The sequence below is a fragment of the Ochotona princeps genome, chromosome 6, assembly GCF_030435755.1.
Source record: "Ochotona princeps isolate mOchPri1 chromosome 6, mOchPri1.hap1, whole genome shotgun sequence".
Lineage (NCBI taxonomy): Eukaryota > Metazoa > Chordata > Mammalia > Lagomorpha > Ochotonidae > Ochotona > Ochotona princeps.
This window is the reverse complement of record NC_080837.1, coordinates 86,660,475-86,673,216: the sequence shown is the minus strand read 5'-3', so window position 1 is coordinate 86,673,216 and position 12,742 is coordinate 86,660,475. Positions and strand designations below refer to the sequence as shown.

Below are 12,742 nucleotides of genomic sequence, written 5' to 3'. Positions count from 1 at the left end.
CAGGGGGGAGTGGTGCTCCCTCTGCAGGGGCCAGGCCTCCAGCTCAGGGAGGAGCGGTGCTCCCTGTGCAGGGACCAGGCCTCCAGCTCAGGGAGGAGTGGTGCTCCCTCTGCAGGGACCAGGCCTCCAGCTCAGGGAGGAGGAGTGGTGCTCCCTCTGCAGGGTCCAAGCCTCCAGCTCAGGGAGGAGGAGTGGTGCTCCCTGTGCAGGGACCAGGCCTCCAGCTCAGGGAGGAGGAGTGGTGCTCTCTCTGCAGGGACCAGGCCTCCAGCTCAGGGAGGAGGAGTGGTGCTCCCTCTGCAGGGTCCAAGCCTCCAGCTCAGGGAGGAGGAGTGGTGCTCCCTCTGCAGGGACCAGGCCTCCAGCTCAGGGAGGAGGAGTGGTGCTCCCTGTGCAGGGACCAGGCCTCCAGCTCAGGGAGGAGGAGTGGTGCTCCCTCTGCAGGGACCAGGCCTCCAGCTCAGGGAGGAGGAGTGGTGCTCCCTCTGCAGGGACCAGGCCTCCAGCTCAGGGAGGAGTGGTGCTCCCTCTGCAGGGACCAGGCCTCCAGCTTAGGGAGGAGTGGTGCTCCCTCTGCAGGGACCAGGCCTCCAGCTTAGGGAGGAGGAGTGGTGCTCCCTGTGCAGGGACCAGGCCTCCAGCTCAGGGAGGAGGAGTGGTGCTCCCTCTGCAGGGACCAGGCCTCCAGCTCTCGGTTCTCCCTCTGCTGCCTTCTCTATTTTCTGCTGCTCGTGGGCCCCCAGGTCTCACCCCTGAGACAGATCAACAGACACAAGGCCCATCACAGCCCTGGTGGCACAACCTGGTCAGCCCCAGTCCAACCCAGGGACTGTGTGCCTGTGGGTCCCATATCTCCCTTGGCAGCCTTGCCTAACCTTGAGGAAAGTGTCCTAACTCACAGCACCTCCTTTCCCTGGGGATCCCGGGCCGGGTGCGCTGCAGGCACAGGCTGGGGTCAGCCGCGGAGGGCACCAAGGCGAGGAGGGTGGATAGCATGAGGCAGCAAGCAGCTTCGTCTTCCTGCAGACCCCAGATGCAGCTGGAGTGGATGTGGCTTGATGTGTGGCTACCCCTTCTCTTATTCTTTAATTGCATAACCTTTAAAATCTGCTCGAATAAAATTTTCCATTTACTTAAAGTGTGAAACCAAACAAATTATCCTTGGTGAAAGCGACTTATAAATATTTTTTATCTTTTGTTTTTATGTGACATGTATATAATTAAAATTATGTATTATCTAACATTTTATTTGGAAGTCAAAGTTAAAATGATGGAGTGAGACTGCGAGGTCTTCCGTGGGTTGGTTCATCTCCAGCAAAGGCTGGAGTTTGGTCTGAAGCAAGGAGCTTGTTTGGCCCTGCAGGTGGGTGCAGGGCTCCAAGCATTGGGTCCGTCCTCCACTGCTTTCCCGCGCACAACAGCACAAGGCTGGATCAGAAGTGACTCAGCTGGGTCACGAACCGTCGCCCACATGGGACACCTGTGGCAGCTAAACCCACAATGCCAAGACCAGCCCTGAAATGGGTTATGTATTTTGAAACAGTGATCAAGGTTGAGCTACTTCTGATTTCCTGAGAAGAACGTGCTGGGATGAGTTCCCAAGTTCTGGGCTGGTTGAGCCTTCAAGAAGGAAGCAGACACTGCAGCCTGGGTTACCTGTGGCCGGATGTAGCTGGTGTGTACGTTGATGGTCCCGTCCTAAGGGCTTTTAAATCAAGGTTAAAATTACAAGCATGAACAGTGGAGTAATACAAAGATTCCCAGGCACCCACACCACCTGCTCCTGTGGCTGTGTGACTTGGAATCCCATGTCAGTGGGATGTGATGTCACAGCAAACCATGCCTGCCCTGTTGCCGTATGACAGCCTAGTCCATGTCAGCTAGACGTGTGTCACATCGCGCGCACACCCAGCCTCTCTGTCTTTTCACGCAAGCTCCCCCAATCCCAACCCCTTGATCCACATCCTAGGTTTTTCTTCAGTTTTGACACCACTAAACTGGATTTTTCTTTTAAACTGTAATGACACTGCTCCAACCCTCATCTGCTCGTATTTCCGTCGTAAATAGAAAGCATGGGGAAAGAATTAAACCGTGTCTGGGGAACACCGCGCCCCTGCGATAGCAGGAATGGGATGGGGATTTAATTCCAGGAGGCCTGGCCTGGCATCGTATCTCCATGGCAACAGAGGCGCGCAGTATTCTGCGCTGTCTGGGCCCCAATTCCAGCTCTACCAGCCCCAGCCCGCCGGTCTAATCCCAGAGCCATCGCCATGGAAACCATCAGATAAGGCCCCAGTGGCAGATGGCCACGGAGTCCCGAGCCCCACACCGCCTGTGGTGGGTGGAGGTTTGCCTAGTTCGGATTTTCTGGTGCGTGGCAGGACTTTGGGGAGGACCAGCATGGGGGTGGGGTGTCCCCTTTCAGGAACCTGGGCACAAGGGTGGCTGGACAGGACTGGGGTGTGGGCTCCCCCCGAGAGGCCCAGAGTGACAGTGCCCCCAAGGACGGACAAGTGTGACGCCTGCTGCTCCCCGCAGCCATGGAGAGCCCTGTATGCTGGTCCTGGCTGGGGCAGCTGTGTGCCTTCAGGGGGAGGGCACCTGGCACGTGCTGCCAACCTCGCAGTGTCCTGCCAGGTTGCTCTGCGGCTGCTTCCATGGGTACAGGGACTCAAGGACTTGGGTCATCTTGAGCTGCCTCCCCAGTGCATTAGCAGGAAGCTGGATAGACAGTGGAACAGCTGGGCCTGAACTGGTGGCTCTATGGATGCCGGTATCACATAGGCAGATGTTTAAGCTGCACTACAGGCCAGCTGGGAGTCTCACTCCAGTGGCCTCTTCTCACATGCCTTATTGACCCCAACAATGCATGCAATGCTGTGTCTCTATCTGCTAGAATGTAAGTACCACCAGGACCAAGACCGCATTTACCTTGTGTCCACTGGAGAGGAGGTGCAGGAAGTAGCTGCTATGGCTGTGCAGGGGGGCCTGGTCCCCTGCAGGGCGGGGAGGGTCACTGGCACTGAGCGGCTGAGGCTGACCTAGGCGCATCAGTGACTGCATGGTGGCTTAGGAGTCGCCTGATTCAGCTTCCATTCTGGCCGCCTACATGTGCCAGGGCCTGAGCCAGACTCGGGATGGAGAAGCAGCAAGCGCAGTGCCTCCCCCAGGGTGCTCCCGTGGAGAGGGACGGATGGCCAGGTGGAAATCACACCATCCCGACTGGCTGAGGCCTGGACTCCAGCCACGTGCCTGCCTTGCCCCACAGAGGCCTCTGATCAGAACTGAGAAACAGTAGCTGGCGTGGAGCCACCCCTGGCTGGCGGTGGGGTGCCCTGGGTCTGGCGGGCAGCTCCTCAGTGTGCGGGCAGTTCCCAGAGCGGCCTGCAGGGGGAAGCTGCAGTGTCCTCTAGCAACACTGAGTCCTCTGAGACCAGCAGCGTATGGATCTGTTAGTTCCTCTTCCGGTGGAGGGACCAGCAGACTTGAGCCTGCCGACAGCTGTGGAGGAGCTCCCCCCTGCTGCCCCGGCCAGCGGTGGGCAGTTAGCTGCAGACAGAGTGGGGAGCTATGCCATGCCTCCTCTCCTGCTGCCACAGGAGCTGGCTCTTGGGGAAACGCAAGCTGCCAGTCTCAGGCCAGAAAGAACCAAATGTATGTTTGTGGGGTGCTCTGCCTTGAGGAGCCCAGAGTGGGAACAGGAGGTACGTGGGTGCCATGGGTCTGTCAGAGCAAGAGTTGCTTGTCCCCGAGGGCAGCGGGAGCGGGGCCCAGCACCTTCCTGAGGCCGCCGAGGTGGAGCCGTGGCCGGGACTGCCTGCCTTGGATCCACACGTGGGATTGACCTTGGCTCTGACAGAGGCCAGGGGCAGTAATGTGGGAACAGCCAGTCACAGCTCAGTGGTCAGTGAGGCCACAGCGCGGCACCACACCTGCCACCTCTGCTGCTGGTGGCGTGGTCACAGGGGGCTGTGAGGGGACCAGCCTCCACGGCCTGACCCTACCCTGGCTGAGGGACATTCGGTGTTCCGGTGCTTCCCTGGCAAGCTCTTTACAGTTTCAAAACTACCTCCACCTACGAACGCTGCTAAAGCCCGTGTCGTTTCCGCAGGCCTCCTCCCACTGGAATCCACCTGCTGCTGACACTGAGGGGTTTTGTTTGTTTTCTCGAGCCTGGGGGTCCCACATCGGGGTCTGGATGGAGCCCAGGGTCAGGCAAGTCGCACTTTGTGGGACCGAAATCAGCCACAAGACTTCTGCCCCCTTGGTCCCTCTGTGACGGCTCTCCAAGCTCCGGAGGGAAACCCGGGGCCTGTCTGTGGTCGTGGTCTTCGTGGGACTCATACGTGCATGGCTCTGCCTCAGTGTACCCCTGGCCTCTGTCAGAACCCACATCTCGCATCCACACTCCCTTCCACCGTTCCTGCCGGTGCCAGATTTCCCACTGGAGACAAGCAGCAGGCAGGTGGGCACCTGCCTGCAGGGGAGTGGTCTGAGGATTGGAGCTGGGCCAGGATGCTAGATGGAATGCAGATGTCCCAGGCAGTATTGTAAACATCCACCTCCAGCCCCGTATCCAACAGCATCCGCATGGCCCCTGTGCATGCTGGAGGATGGAGGACCCGCCAGCAGCAGGCCTGGGAGAGTGGGCACGCAGCCCAGGCGCTCAGTGAATGGAGGCGGGAGGAGGCCCTGTGCAGGTGGTGCTGGTAGTGTAGGTTGGTGACCATTCAGCAGCATTTTTAGAAAAAGAAGCAATTTCACATCAGTGTTCCTATTCCTCCCTTTCTTAGAAAGCACAGACCAAACCTGTGAGAACAAACACAAGACTCAAAGCTGGAGGACCTGGGAGACTGGAGCTGCCCACACCAGATCCATCAGTTTATCCCTCGTGGCGGGAAGCCACAACGGCTAGAGAGGAGAGGCCGGGAGTGTAGGATGGGCAGCTCCTGGGGCCATGGCAGCCCAGGCCGCCATCCCCGCTTGGCACTGGCAGAGGGGCTTGTGAGGCTGCCCCACTTCTCGGGACTGCATCCCGGGGCTCGGCCTCCCTTGCTGGTGTTGGCTCATTCCCTTACCAGTTCACCCTGACTCCTGCAAGGCCAGGTTTCTTTTCTTCTCGGGCAAACTGCTCTATTTCTGGTTTTCCATTTAGCATCTACCACTTGGGCGAGTTGGAATTTAAAAGGTGGGAAATGCCTCAGGCTTCTTAGAGATGAGGATTTCCGTTGTCCCGGGCCCGGGCCCATGGCTGGGTGAGCTGGAGAGGCAGGGGCGCTGGAGGCCGTGCGCTTGGCCCCCTGCCAACTGGGCCCTGGCCTCCTTGCCTTGGGCTTGCGCTTCCTGTGGGGCTGTCATGAGGATCGGATGCAGTAGCATTGGCAAGGCCACGGTGTGGGTCAGGGGCACTTGCTGTGCAATCACCCGGAGCCCAGCACAGAGCCCACAGCATCCTCTGTTGAGCTGTGCTGGAATTTCCTAGAGAGTGCCAAGGTCACGCCGTGTTCTTGTTGAGAAAGTCTCTCCCCCAAACCTTTGCTCTCATACGTTGCTAAGGCTGTCTTCCTTTGTCCCCAGAGTACCCAGCTTTCCAGGACTTGGGGCCGGCTCCTGTGCAAACCCCACCCCCTGCAGACCCCATCTCCCTCTGTTGCCTGCAGGTCACTTCTCTGCCTTCCCAGTCTGAGCTCCAAGAGACCCGAAGACCAGCAGGCACCTCCCTCCGTGCCCCCGGCCCACCGTGACTGTTTCAGCTCAGCTTGCATGCTCCCAACCCCTCTCTCATGCTGCCTTTTCTCTCCAGGTCAGCAAAGCCTTCGCCTCCCAGCCAGTGAGACCCTGGTCTTGTCCTTGAAGGGTCAGTCTGGCCCTGCAATCCTGTCATCTTCCCGGTTGGCAGATTCCATGCCCTCGCCTTCTGTCCCCTGGCTCTCAGGTAATGCCAGGCTCCCCTTGGAGTTAGAGCCACGGCTGGCATGTGCTATTTCATGCCAGCAGAATGCCAGGTTTCTGAGAAATTCTACAAGGGCAATGCATACTGTAAAGGGCGGTAGCCACATGGCAGCCCACTGTTCAAAAATGACACCGGGCACTTGCACAGGAGACCTGGCCTTATCACATCCCATTCCCGGAGTGCAGCCTCATGTTGCTCTGCCCAACCATGTTTCAGGAGTCCAGGACTCTGTGCTATCCCACGTTTTCTGTCAGAGGCAAAGGAACAGCAGGAGGGGCAGACACGTCTTCGTGACACTTGCTCTAAACCTCCTTCAAGGACGCTGGAGACCATGAACTGAGGACAGTCTCTGCCAGGAACGAGCCAGCTGGGCAGGACCACAGCCAGTGCTGCTGCCATCTGTGGCTGTGAGCCCTGCTGCTCATCCTTCAGCCCAGCTCCCCTGGCACTTCTTGGGAAAGTCTCTACATTTTCTGAGTAGCCTGTGCCCCTTTTTCTGTGTCCCAGCCTGTTCTGGCACCTGTTACTGCGTTACCACCCCTCCCCTGTGGCACTGCTGGCAGTGGGCTGTGAGCACCTCAGCTAGCGTCTGTCTCCTACAAGCTAGGTTAGAGGCCTTGGCCTTCAGGACAAGTGGATTCCCACGCAGCAGGTGTCCTACAAGCTAGGGTAGAGGCCTTGGCCTTCAGGGCAAGTGGATTCCCACGCAGCAGGTGTCCTAAGTGCAAGTGTGGGTGAAGAGCCACATGAGGGAGCAAAGGAGACCAACCCACACTCCGCGTCTCAATCACCTGGGTAGAGCTTTGACAAGGTTTGCGAAGTCCGAGAGGATCATGATGATGTGTGACGTAGACCGGGACGTGCTCCATGGGTCACAGCGCATCCGTGAACGCTGATGAAGCAGCCTAATGAAGTTGGATTAGGCTGTAAGTCTGCAGTGCGGCCAGGAGGGGAGCCAGGCACGAAGCAAGCCAGGCGGGGACCCTGGACCGGCACCCAATTCTGCTCGCAGCCTCAAGAGGCAGGGCTCACTTGTTTTCACAAGCTCAGCCAGGTCCCCCTGCAAGGTCGTGTCTCCCACCAGCCTCTCACCTAGAATGGATTCTGCCCCTGCCCTCCCAAGCATTATCGATAGGAAAGTCGAATCTGGTAAGCACAGCTCTAGCTTAGCCAAAGTTCCCGCGACAGACCACCCGAGGCGTGATCCAGTGCTCAGTCCAGATGTGGATGCAAGTGTGGGCCCACTCAGATGAGGAGGAAGGAGCCAGCACCGGAGAATGAGACCGTGGTGACAGCAGGAGTGGACTGTGCCATCGGTCTCATGCCACCGCTGTGTCAACGTCCACACGGGGCAGGCACGCCACATCTGCTGGAGGAAGGGGTGGTGCTACATGGCTGTCTGCCTGGAGCCCAAGAGGCTGCACCTGTTCCTTCCGTTGTGAGAACACAGCCAGGTTGGCCATGGCCCCATGAAAAATGTCGGAATCACACAGCCCAGCCTCCCAGGCTCCTGAGCCAGGCCAAGCCTGGTTGCACCCAAGCTGTGTATTACACAGCAAGGATTAATGAACACAAGGGAGATCAGATGGGGTAGGGGCTGGTAGGAGCACTGAGACAGCGGGTATCTACACACAGCTCTCCCCAGGCAGCAGGCCTGGACCAGGCCATCGGCACTAGCCTGTGCCACGAGCCTTGTGTGGTGGGGTCATGGGCAAATGGGATTCTGAGTGCAGAGGGAGTGTGGTCAGCTGGGACCCTGTGTGCTGTGGGGATGTGGCCTGCTGGGATCCCATGTGCAGGAGGGGTGTGGCTCACTGGGACCTCGTGTGCAGCAGGGGTGTGGCTCACTGGGACCCCATGTGCAGGAGGGAGTGTGGCTCACTGGGACCCCGTGTGCAGCAGGGAGTGTGGCTCACTGGGACCCCGTGTGCAGGAGGGATGTGGCTCACTGGGACCTTGTGTGCAGGAGGGAGTATGGCTCACTGGGACCTCATATGCAGGAGGGATGTGGCTCACTGGGACCCCGTGTGCAGGAGGGAGTGTGGCTACTGGGACCCCGTGTGCAGCAAGGGGTATGGCTCACTGGGACCTCATGTGCAGCCATGTGGCCTGGCCAGCAGCCAATGCCTCTGGCACAGGCCACGCCACAAGAAGGAGAGGCTGCGAGCACCAGGCAGAGCCTGTGATGCCATGAAGTAGAAGCCACAGCATGCTCATGTCAGGGTTAGGCCTTGGAGTTCAGCTGCCTGGATTGTGTCTTCAGGTGGGATCTGCCCATGGGATGAGGGCTCCCCATTCCCTTCAGGACAGGCACAGTGACCCACATTTGATCCTGCCCCTGCCACTTGCCAGAGACCTTTGCTCGGGCCTTTTCCTTCTACACCTGTCACCCCTGAGTGCCCATTGTCTGGCATGCTCTCTGCTCCACCTGGCAGGCTCCTGCCTACTCCTCACAGGCCACCTCAAGCACCCCCTTTAACCAGCAGATCCCAACTGCCTGGCCCCCACCCACTCCCAGCTGACCCTTCGCTCCCCTGTGATCGCTGAGGGGATCATCTGTCCCGTGATGACCCCATGCAAGTAGAGCCCAGGTCACCCTTGCTGTGGCTCTGGAAGCCAGCCCTCCTGCGCAAGGAGGGCAGTGGACAGCTGCGGAGCCCTTTGTGAGGAGTGCTTTGTGGAGAACAAGCTTCGGTGTGAAGCCTGCGTGGTTATCACAGCGAGTGAGGCCCAGGGAGGCTGAGGCAGGGACAGAGACATTCTGGCGCTCTGTAGGAAGCTGTCAGTGGGGGGTCAGAGAGACTCCCGGGCTTAAATACCCCTTCAAGGAGTCAATGTGTGCCCGGGCCATGGACCACGTGATGTGTGCAGCCACATCACGCTGACGCTCATGCGCACCAAGGCACCCCTGGGTGCTGCGGTCTCCTTTCCCACAGCAAAGCTCTCCCACCTTCCCTGAGCCCTGACCTGACTCCCAAACACATTTCCTGATGCCCCGGAAGTGGCAGTAAGGTTTTGCCCCTCCCCAGCCGTGGGTGGAGGAGCTGGGATCTGGGGTTCAGATGGGGCTTCAGGGTCCTGCCTGCCCCTAGGCCTGATCATGGCAGCCCCACCCAGGGAGGAGGCACCTGCTAACAGTGCCCTTCCTTGAACAGGCAAGTCTATTTTACTCCCCGTTTTTGTAGGAAGCAGCTGGTCACTGTGAAGCAGCTGCCTCACAGACCTCAGACACTGCCCAGCCATGTCCCTCGACAGCTCTGGGTTTCACTGACCCTGGACTCCCGTGAGGCTCCACCTGCCCCATCCAAAGCAGGCAGAATTGTCTGTGTCCTCCCTCAAGATGACCATTTCTCTGCAGGCGACAATCTTCAAGGTTCAAGTCCTGTGGTTTCACCTCCTAAGGGGATGCTGAGTGACACAGTGCCTGCTCCTTCTGCCTCCGGACTGTAGGGGGCGCTTGTCCTGGGCAGGCTGGGAAGGTGCCATGCCCACCACAGCCCCTGCAGCCCCTGCACTCTCCCTAAGGACATTCCGTGACCCCAGGCCAGCATCTCGGTCAGCTCAACAGCTGTGACAGTGGATATTAGTTCCTCCGAGGCAAGGGTTAGAGAAAGAAGGTCCATGGCTGCGGGACATGGTTTCTGTGCCGCACATGAATTCTGTGAGGCGTGGGCTCCGTGAGGTCATGGACTGTGAAGGCATAGGCACCGTGAGGGCATGGGCTCTGTGAGGGCATGGGCTGTGAGGGCGTGGGCTGTGAGGGCGTGGGCTCTGTGAGGTCATGGACTGTGAAGGCATAGGCACCGTGAGGGCATGGGCTCTGTGAGGGCGTGGGCTCTGTGAGGACATGGACTGTGAGGGCGTGGGCTCTGTGAGGGCGTGGGCTCTGTGAGGGCGTGGGCTCTGTGAGGACATGGACTGTGAGGGCGTGGGCTCTGTGAGGGCGTGGGCTCTGTGAGGCTGTGGACTCTTTGAGGATATGGACTGTGAGGGCGTGGGCTCTGTGAGGCCGTGGGCTCTGTGAGGCCGTGGGCTCTGTGAGGTCATGGGCTCTGTGAGGGCGTGGGCTCTGTGAGGATATGGACTATGAAGGCGTGGGCTCTGTGAGGGCGTGGGCTCAGTGAGGCCATGGACTCCATCCTGGCCATCTGCCTCCCTTCCCTGAGTTGCACACATCCAGGACCCACTGTCTGAAAGCCAAGGAGGAAATTTTGAAGAAACTGCTGGCTGCCTACCCCATGCAGGTGCAGTGGGATATACTGACCATGACGGTCACTACGCAGAACCTGCCCGCCCCAGTCCCAGCCCTGGAGTGCTCACTGTAGAGTTAAGTTGGTTTATTTTTATTTTGACGTTCACATCTGTATTGGTTCTGTCTGAAATGGAAGCAAGCACACAGCAGTTGGATCAGTCATGAGGTGGGGACTGATCAGAGCCCGTGCTTGACTGGCAGGTCAAGTGGCGACCTTGAATTCATCCCGTCAACAAATCAGCTGCCATGGCCAGGCAGTCAGGTCTATTCCTAGCAGCATCTTGGTGGACTTGCCACCTGTGCCGCCTGTGCCGCCTGCCCTCTCCCCAGAGCTAAGCCCTGGTGCTTCTCTCCAGAGAGGCCCAGGAAGGGGTCCCTCGTGAGCCATGCGGATCAGACTGCCGCCTCTCTGCCTAGTAGCTATGCCGTACAGTCCTGTAGACAGCATTACCTGCCAGGAAAGTTCTGGAAGCCACAGTCCTGAGGGTCTCCCTCCCTCCTTCCCCTGCTCCTCCTCTCTTTGCAGGGCCTGATGTCTGGCATCCCCAGGCCCCTTGCAATGTGCCGTCTGCCAGTGACACCTGCCAGCCATGACCCCTGCCATCTATATTCCCCCGCTAGCTGTGCCCCTCACAGTCTCCAGGAAGGGTGTCTGCTGAAGGCCTGGGCTTTCCCAGGTGCTCCCCGTGTCCCATGCCCACAGCCCGCTCTGGGACCCCCACACAACCCCATGCTGACCACGTGACCTTCTGCCGCTCTCGCAGCTCCTGTGGGCTGCAGCCTACATCTCCCTCTGTTTCCCAACACAGAAGCTGGGCCTGTGGATGGTGGTGGGCGCTGACCAAGTCTCAGAGGGCAGAGTGAGGCGCAGAGTCCAGCTGTGCTGCCCAGGACCTTGGAGAACTGACTGGGGGAGTCCTCGGAAGGCATGCCTGTGACTACACTGCCCCCAGGGCCTCATTGTGCACCTGTGTCCTCATCTCGCTTACGACAAAATGGGGGGCTCCTCGTTCTGCAGCAACTTCTTCTTTCTCCCAGGGCAAGGCACAGTGCCCGCGGGAGCCCTGTCTGCGCGGCCGTCAGCCACTCAGCTGCTTGGCTTCCCAGTCCCCTGTCACTACAGAGAGTTAATTAGCAACGCAGCCGCTAATCAGTCATCCTGCTCTGTCTTGATTACCGAGAGCAGGCGACAGACTAGGTCGCCCGGAAGAGCACCCGGGCTGTCACAGGTGCGGGTCGAGGAGTGAGGGTGTGGGTCGAGGAGAGGGTGTGGTCGAGGAGAGGGTGTGGTCGAGGAGAGAGGGTGTGGGTTGAGGAGAGGGTGTGGTTGAGGAGAGGGTGTGGTCTAGGAGTGAGGGTGTGGGTCGAGGAGAGGGTGTGGTCGAGGAGTGAGGGTGTGGGTCTAGGAGTGAGGGTGTGGGTCGAGGAGAGGGTGTGGTCTAGGAGTGAGGGTGTGGGTCGAGGAGTGAGGGTGTGGGTTGAGGAGTGAGGGTGCGGGTTGAGACTATTCCGCATCAGGAGCTGGTGCTTGACCAAGCATTTCTTCTTCTGTCTCCGCTAGGTCTTCACTTTGGGGCAGATGCTTGTCCACACCTGCATCTTGCCCAGTAAAAGTCCCAGGAGAAGGTGGAGGAGCCGAGGGAGGAGAGTGGGCGTGGGGGACCTCCAGGCTATGGCAGCATCCAGTGCTGGGCAGTGGAAACTGTCCATCATGACCTGTCCTTGGCAACGGGGCGCACCACAAACAGGTTCTGTCCTGGCTGCCACCACGGATACCTGCTCACAACCTGCATCTGGGCAGGCGGTGGCTGAGCCCTACCAGGCAGCGCTGCCCACTGACACCAGTGGACCAGGGTCATCTGTGTAGAGGGGCTGGTGCTGTGGTCCAGCAGGTAAAGCCTCAATCTTCACATGCTTGGGTTCCTGCCCCCAGGTGGGAGACCCGGAGGAACCCTCTGGTTCCGGCTCTGTCTTGGCCCAGCCCCAACTGTTGCTGCCCTCTGGGGAGTGACCCACAGGTGGAAGATACGTCTGTCTCTCCTCTCTCTCTCTCTCTCTCATTGTAAATCAGAACACAGTCTTCAACCTTTCAAGGCAGAGTTTATTGTGGAGCAGGGTGGCAACCATCTCTCAGGATAGTGCACCAAGGGAAGGCAAAACAGGGTTTTTGCAGTTGAAGTGAATATATAAAAATCCATGCCACGTGCACAAAAGCAGGGTGGTCACTGGTAGCAGTCTTAATTCTAGAGCGATCACATCTCAGCAGACAAAGTGAGAGTCACCGAGGTCAGCATGCCCTCAAACAGACGATAACATTGAGCAGGCCAAAGGCTCTTCGCTTTCCAAGACGCCTTTGCAGAGTTCACGATTGGTCCTGTCATTGTGGTCTGTTTTAGCACATCATGTTTGCCTGGAGATTCCTGCTTCCTGCAGGCTGTGGCCCTGGAGCAGACCTCAGGGGAAAGACAGGCCACTGGCCTGGGATCCTTGGATTCACCTGGTTCAGGACCGCAAGCAGCACCTGTGCAGCCTCCAAC

The 12,742-nt window shown here is 58.9% G+C and overlaps 1 long non-coding RNA gene across 1 annotated transcript; it reads left to right on the top strand.

Annotated features, from left to right (window-relative positions):
- Positions 1–2,211: 2,211 nt before the first annotated feature.
- On the top strand, positions 2,212–12,137 carry LOC131480474 (uncharacterized). Its single transcript, XR_009245564.1, has 3 exons — positions 2,212–2,337; positions 5,804–5,935; positions 11,767–12,137. It is a non-coding gene; the product is annotated as an uncharacterized LOC131480474 (long non-coding RNA).
- Positions 12,138–12,742: the final 605 nt, after the last annotated feature.